Consider the following 7,500-nt stretch of genomic DNA (forward strand, 5'->3'; position numbering starts at 1 on the left):
CCAAGCATCCTGCATTAAAAGACAAACCTTAACCACTTCGGGTTTCATTGTCTCCGATTACGCCTGGATGGGACCGGCTCGTTTCTGAGAAACAAGCTCGGTGCTCCCAATAATTCAACGTAATGGTGACTTTTATTTTTATGTGGTTTATATTTGTTTTTATGCCAGTCGTATCATTTTATTTAATCGTATTTACCGTATTTGCCGGTGTACAGGTCGACTCGGTGTATAAGTCGACCCCCTAAAATTCGACGGAAATTTACGATTTTATGATATATCCTTTGTATAAGTCGAGCTCAATTGTTGCATTATATTAAACTTCAAAATTCAATATGCGAAATTTATTGACGAAATGTGTTCAAATTCTGGGAGGCCGTGCGCATGCTGCTGTTTATAAGCACCGCGGAGGAGATCGCGGCCGGCGAGCTCGCGCACGCCGCCCGGCACCAACGGGAGGCCGGAAATAGCTCCAAGCCGAGCGGATCGGCACTTTAAAAGCACCGCGGAGGAGATCGCGGCGCCTCATTGGACTTCTAGCGGCCGGCGAGCTCGCGCACCCGCCCGGCACATCCGGGAGGCCGTGCGCACGAGCCAAGTGGCCGAAAATAGCCCCCGCCGAGCGGATCGGCAGTTTATAAGCACCGCGGAGGTGGTCGCGGCGCCTCATTCGACTTCCAGCGGCCGGCGAGCTCGCGCACCCGCCCGGCACATCCGGGAGGCCGTGCGCACGAGCCAAGTGGCCGAAAATAGCCCCCGCCGAGCGGATCGGCTGTTTATAAGCACCGCGGAGGTGGTCGCGGCGCCTCATTCGACTTCCAGCGGCCGGCGAGATCGCGCACCCGCCCGGCACATCCGGGAGGCCGTGCGCACGAGCCAAGTGGCCGAAAATAGCCCCCGCCGAGCGGATCGGCTGTTTATAAGCACCGCGGAGGTGGTCGCGGCGCCTCATTCGACTTCCGGCGGCCGGCGAGCTCGCGCACCCGCCCGGCACATCCGGGAGGCCGTGCGCACGAGCCAAGTGGCCGAAAATAGCCCCCGCCGAGCGGATCGGCTGTTTATAAGCACCGCGGAGGTGGGCGCGGCGCCTCATTCGACTTCCAGCGGCCGGCGAGCTCGCGCACCCGCCCGGCACATCCGGGAGGCCGTGCGCACGAGCCAAGTGGACGAAAATAGCCCCCGCCGAGCGGATCGGCTGTTTGTAAGCACCGCGGAGGTGGTCGCGGCGCCTCATTCGACTTCCAGCGGCCGGCGAGCTCGCGCACCCGCCCGGCAACTCCGGGAGGCCGTGCGCACGAGCCAAGTGGCCGAAAATAGCCCCCGCCGAGCGGATCGGCTGTTTATAAGCACCGCGGAGGTGGTCGCGGCGCCTCATTCGACTTCCAGCGGCCGGCGAGCTCGCGCACCCGCCCGGCACATCCGGGAGGCCGTGCGCACGAGCCAAGTGGCCGAAAATAGCCCCCGCCGAGCGGATCGGCTGTTTATAAGCACCGCGGAGGTGGTCGCGGCGCCTCATTCGACTTCCAGCGGGCCGCGCACTCGCGCACGCCGCCCGGTTCAAATTTTCTAAGTGCAACGCACAATGAGATGCATGAGAAACGGCCTTGGTTACCATCACATTTGAAGCGATGAATACGAAGTTAAATTTTATGACTCGGTGTATAAGTCGAGGTCGATTTTTTTCGGTCGATTTTGGATCGAAAAAGGTCGACCAATACACCGGCAAATACGGTATATATACTTATTATAAATGTAGTATTTATTTATATAGATTTATTGTTTATTTATATATATAAAGGCAGGTCCGCAAAAATATTTCTGACGCGTAGCCGGTCCGTGGCGCAAGAAAGGTTGGGGACCACTAGTCTAAAAGAATCTGGCCGTAACTGGAATAGGGTTCTACGCGAATGCCCAACGGAAAAGTGAAGTGCAAAAAACCTGCATTTGGCTGTATCAAAATAAATGTCATGAAAAAGGTAAAAACACTACATGGAAGCGCAATGTGTTGTGCTGGGTTCTTTTACAAGTAAAGACTGCTGCTTTGAGTTCACAGGGAGCCATGCTCTTTATTCACTGTACATAGAGGTTTTTAACTCGTGTTGTAGTTTCAGTGTCGGAGTTCAAACTAGGCTTGCAGTTTCCGAATGCCATTCGTGATGGGTGCTGTAAAAAGTTCTTGGCTTAAACGATTGAAGTGCACATAAGAAAAAAAAAAAAAAGAGCTTGAAGTGCACATAAGAAAAAGAAAAAGCTTACAGCACCTGGTATTCCCAGGCAGTCTCCCATCCAAGTACTAACCAGGCCCGACCCTGCTTAGCTTCCGAGATCAGACGAGATCAGGCGTTCTCAGGGTAGTATGGCCGTAAGCCGTGAGGTGACCCAACATTTTGCATTTTATAGACACAATCGCCCCTGAAACTAGCGAGCAAGCCAATGAAGCCTTCAAAACTGCTTCGGCACATGGAGACCAAGCATCCTGCATTAAAAGACAAACCTTAACCACTTTGGGTTTCATTGTCTCCGATTACGCCTGGATGGGACCGGCTCGTTTCTGAGAAACAAGCTCGGTGCTCCCAATAATTCAACGTAATGGTGACTTTTATTTTTATGTGGTTTATATTTGTTTTTATGCCAGTCGTATCATTTTATTTAATCCTATTTATATATATTTATTATAAATGTAGTATTTATTTATATAGATTTATTGTTTATTTATATATATAAAGGCAGGTCCGCAAAAATATTTCTGACGCGTAGCCGGTCCGTGGCGCAAGAAAGTTTGGGTACCACTAGTCTAAAAGAATCTGGCCGTAACTGGAATAGGGTTCTACGCGAATGCCCAACGGAAAAGTGAAGTGCACAAAACCTGCATTTGGCTGTATCAAAATAAATGTCATGAAAAAGGTAAAAACACTACATGGAAGCACAATGTGTTGTGCTGGGATCTTTTACAAGTAAAGACTGCTGCTTTGAGTTCACAGGGAGCCATGCTCTTTATTTACTGTACATAGTCTGTCCTCTAGCGGTAAAAACGTGAACTGCAATGCTATGGCTGTCGCCACACAATGTAGGTTTTAAACTCGTGTTGTAGTTTCAGTGTCGGAGTTCAAACTAGGCTTGCAGTTTCCGAATGCCATTCTTGATGGGTGCTGTAAAAAGTTCTTGGCTTAAACGATTGAAGTGCACATAAGAAAAAAAAAAAAAAAAAAAAAAGCTTACGGTAACTGGTATTCCCAGGCGGTCTCCCATCCAAGTACTAACCAGGCCCGACCCTGCTTAGCATCCGAGATCGGACGAGATCGGGCGCTCTCAGGGTAGTATGGCCGTAAGCCGTGAGACCGCTCAGAATTTTTCATTTTATAGACACAATCGCCCCTGAAACCATGCCAAGCAGCGGCGGGACTTGATGGCTGTGGTAAAAGTTTCCTTTCACAATTGACGTGGGAAAAAAAAAAAAAAAAAGGCTTTCAGCACCTGGTATTCCCGGACGGTCACCCTTCCCTTTTGTTTTTTTTTGTTTTTTTTTTACAACCAGGGCCGAAACAGTCTTTCTTCCAAGGCTTTTGGTGTTTTCTGGAAACATGGCTATCATGAAAAGTTATTGACAGCTTTTTATGCGGTAGCACGAATTTGCCGTTGCGACCTGCATTTTGCTGAATCAAAATAAATGCCTTGAAAAGTTTAAAAACACTTCATGGAAGTGTTGTGTTGGGTTCTTTTACAAGTCGAGCCTGCTGCTTTGAGTTCACAGGGAGCCATGCTCACTGTACATAGTCTGCTCTCTAGCGGTAAAAAATTTAACTACAATGCCGTGGATGTCACCACATAATATAGCTTTCAAACTCGTGTTATAGTTTCAATGTCGGAGTTTAAATTAGGCTTGCTGTTTCCGGATGCCATTCGTGATGGGTGTTGTAAAAAATAGCTTCTTAAACGATTGAAGTGCACATAAGAAAAAGAAAAAGCTTACAGCACCTGGTATTCCCAGGCGGTCTCCCATCCAAGTACTAACCAGGCCCGACCCTGCTTAGCTTCCGAGATCGGACGAGATCGGGCGTTCTCAGGGTAGTATGGCCGTAAGCCGTGAGGTGACCCAACATTTTGCATTTTATAGACACAATCGCCCCTGAAACTAGCGAGCGAGCCAATGAAGCCTTCAAAACTGCTTCGGCACATGGAGACCAAGCATCCTGCATTAAAAGACAAACCTTAACCACTTTGGGTTTCATTGTCTCCGATTACGCCTGGATGGGACCGGCTCGTTTCTGAGAAACAAGCTCGGTGCTCCCAATAATTCAACGTAATGGTGACTTTTATTTTTATGTGGTTTATATTTGTTTTTATGCCAGTCGTATCATTTTATTTAATCCTATTTATATATATTTATTATAAATGTAGTATTTATTTATATAGATTTATTGTTTATTTATATATATAAAGGCAGGTCCGCAAAAATATTTCTGACGCGTAGCCGGTCCGTGGCGCAAGAAAGTTTGGGTACCACTAGTCTAAAAGAATCTGGCCGTAACTGGAATAGGGTTCTACGCGAATGCCCAACGGAAAAGTGAAGTGCACAAAACCTGCATTTGGCTGTATCAAAATAAATGTCATGAAAAAGGTAAAAACACTACATGGAAGCACAATGTGTTGTGCTGGGATCTTTTACAAGTAAAGACTGCTGCTTTGAGTTCACAGGGAGCCATGCTCTTTATTCACTGTACATAGTCTGTCCTCTAGCGGTAAAAACGTGAACTGCAATGCTATGGCTGTCGCCACACAATGTAGGTTTTAAACTCGTGTTGTAGTTTCAGTGTCGGAGTTCAAACTAGGCTTGCAGTTTCCGAATGCCATTCTTGATGGGTGCTGTAAAAAGTTCTTGGCTTAAACGATTGAAGTGCACATAAGAAAAAAAAAAAAAAAAAAAAAGCTTACGGTAACTGGTATTCCCAGGCGGTCTCCCATCCAAGTACTAACCAGGCCCGACCCTGCTTAGCCTCCGAGATCGGACGAGATCGGGCGCTCTCAGGGTAGTATGGCCGTAAGCCGTGAGACCGCTCAGAATTTTTCATTTTATAGACACAATCGCCCCTGAAACCATGCCAAGCAGCGGCGGGACTTGATGGCTGTGGTAAAAGTTTCCTTTCACAATTGACGTGGGAAAAAAAAAAAAAAAAAAAAGCTTTCAGCACCTGGTATTCCCGGACGGTCACCCTTCACTTTTGTTTTTTTTTGTTTTTTTTACAACCAGGGCCGAAACAGTCTTTCTTCCAAGGCTTTTGGTGTTTTCTGGAAACATGGCTATCATGAAAAGTTATTGACAGCTTTTTATGCGGTAGCACGAATTTGCCGTTGCGACCTGCATTTTGCTGAATCAAAATAAATGCCTTGAAAAGTTTAAAAACACTTCATGGAAGTGTTGTGTTGGGTTCTTTTACAAGTCAAGCCTGCTGCTTTGAGTTCACAGGGAGCCATGCTCACTGTACATAGTCTGCTCTCTAGCGGTAAAAAATTTAACTACAATGCTGTGGATGTCACCACATAATATAGCTTTCAAACTCGTGTTATAGTTTCAATGTCGGAGTTTAAATTAGGCTTGCTGTTTCCGGATGCCATTCGTGATGGGTGTTGTAAAAAATAGCTTCTTAAACGATTGAAGTGCACATAAGAAAAAGAAAAAGCTTACAGCACCTGGTATTCCCAGGCGGTCTCCCATCCAAGTACTAACCAGGCCCGACCCTGCTTAGCTTCCGAGATCGGACGAGATCGGGCGTTCTCAGGGTAGTATGGCCGTAAGCCGTGAGGTGACCCAACATTTTGCATTTTATAGACACAATCGCCCCTGAAACTAGCGAGCGAGCCAATGAAGCCTTCAAAACTGCTTCGGCACATGGAGACCAAGCATCCTGCATTAAAAGACAAACTTTAACCACTTCGGGTTTCATTGTCTCCGATTACGCCTGGATGGGACCGGCTCGTTTCTGAGAAACAAGCTCGGTGCTCCCAATAATTCAACGTAATGGTGACTTTTATTTTTATGTGGTTTATATTTGTTTTTATGCCAGTCGTATCATTTTATTTAATCGTATTTACCGTATTTGCCGGTGTACAGGTCGACTCGGTGTATAAGTCGACCCCCTAAAATTCGACGGAAATTTACGATTTTATGATATATCCTTTGTATAAGTCGAGCTCAATTGTTGCATTATATTAAACTTCAAAATTCAATATGCGAAATTTATTGACGAAATGTGTTCAAATTCTGGGAGGCCGTGCGCATGCTGCTGTTTATAAGCACCGCGGAGGAGATCGCGGCCGGCGAGCTCGCGCACGCCGCCCGGCACCAACGGGAGGCCGGAAATAGCTCCAAGCCGAGCGGATCGGCACTTTATAAGCACCGCGGAGGAGATCGCGGCGCCTCATTGGACTTCCAGCGGCCGGCGAGCTCGCGCACCCGCCCGGCACATCCGGGAGGCCGTGCGCACGAGCCAAGTGGCCGAAAATAGCCCCCGCCGAGCGGATCGGCTGTTTATAAGCACCGCGGAGGTGGTCGCGGCGCCTCATTCGACTTCCAGCGGCCGGCGAGCTCGCGCACCCGCCCGGCACATCCGGGAGGCCGTGCGCACGAGCCAAGTGGCCGAAAATAGCCCCGCCGAGCGGATCGGCTGTTTATAAGCACCGCGGAGGTGGTCGGGCGCCTCATTCGACTTCCAGCGGCCGGCGAGCTCGCGCACCCGCCCGGCACATCCAGGAGGCCGTGCGCACAAGCCAAGTGGCCGAAAATAGCCCCCGCCGAGCGGATCGGCTGTTTATAAGCACCGCGGAGGTGGTCGCGGCGCCTCATTCGACTTCCAGCGGCCGGCGAGCTCGCGCACCCGCCCGGCACATCCGGGAGGCCGTGCGCACGAGCCAAGTGGCCGAAAATAGCCCCCGCCGAGCGGATCGGTTGTTTATAAGCACCGCGGAGGTGGTCGCGGCGCCTCATTCGACTTCCAGCGGCCGGCGAGCTCGCGCACCCGCCCGGCACATCCGAGAGGCCGTGCGCACGAGCCAAGTGGCCGAAAATAGCCCCCGCCGAGCGGATCGGCTGTTTGTAAGCACCGCGGAGGTGGTCGCGGCGCCTCATTCGACTTCCAGCGGCCGGCGAGCTCGCGCACCCGCCCGGCACATCCGGGAGGCCGTGCGCACGAGCCAAGTGGCCGAAAATAGCCCCCGCCGAGCGGATCGGCTGTTTATAAGCACCGCGGAGGTGGTCGCGGCGCCTCATTCGACTTCAAGCGGCCGGCGAGCTCGCGCACCCGCCCGGCACATCCGGGAGGCCGTGCGCACGAGCCAAGTGGCCGAAAATACCCCCCGCCGAGCGGATCGGCAGTTTATAAGCACCGCGGAGGTGGTCGCGGCGCCTCATTCGACTTCCAGCGGCCGGCGAGCTCGCGCACCCGCCCGGCACATCCGGGAGGCCGTGCGCACGAGCCAAGTGGCCGAAAATAGCCCCCGCCGAGCGGA

At 50.5% G+C, this 7,500-nt stretch overlaps 5 non-coding genes across 5 annotated transcripts; all 5 read right to left on the minus strand.

Moving 5' to 3' along the window:
* Positions 1-2,246: 2,246 nt before the first annotated feature.
* LOC125987602 (5S ribosomal RNA) lies at positions 2,247-2,365 on the minus strand. The gene has a single exon (XR_007488077.1). It is a non-coding gene; the product is annotated as a 5S ribosomal RNA (ribosomal RNA).
* Positions 2,366-3,209: 844 nt separating this feature from the next.
* On the minus strand, positions 3,210-3,328 carry LOC125987612 (5S ribosomal RNA). Its single transcript, XR_007488087.1, has one exon. It is a non-coding gene; the product is annotated as a 5S ribosomal RNA (ribosomal RNA).
* Positions 3,329-3,960: 632 nt separating this feature from the next.
* On the minus strand, positions 3,961-4,079 carry LOC125987598 (5S ribosomal RNA). The gene has a single exon (XR_007488073.1). It is a non-coding gene; the product is annotated as a 5S ribosomal RNA (ribosomal RNA).
* An 843-nt stretch (positions 4,080-4,922) lies between these two features.
* On the minus strand, positions 4,923-5,041 carry LOC125987616 (5S ribosomal RNA). The gene has a single exon (XR_007488091.1). It is a non-coding gene; the product is annotated as a 5S ribosomal RNA (ribosomal RNA).
* Positions 5,042-5,673: 632 nt separating this feature from the next.
* On the minus strand, positions 5,674-5,792 carry LOC125987609 (5S ribosomal RNA). Its single transcript, XR_007488084.1, has one exon. It is a non-coding gene; the product is annotated as a 5S ribosomal RNA (ribosomal RNA).
* Positions 5,793-7,500: the final 1,708 nt, after the last annotated feature.

This window comes from Syngnathus scovelli, chromosome 19, assembly GCF_024217435.2.
Source record: "Syngnathus scovelli strain Florida chromosome 19, RoL_Ssco_1.2, whole genome shotgun sequence".
Taxonomy (NCBI): Eukaryota; Metazoa; Chordata; class Actinopteri; order Syngnathiformes; family Syngnathidae; genus Syngnathus; species Syngnathus scovelli.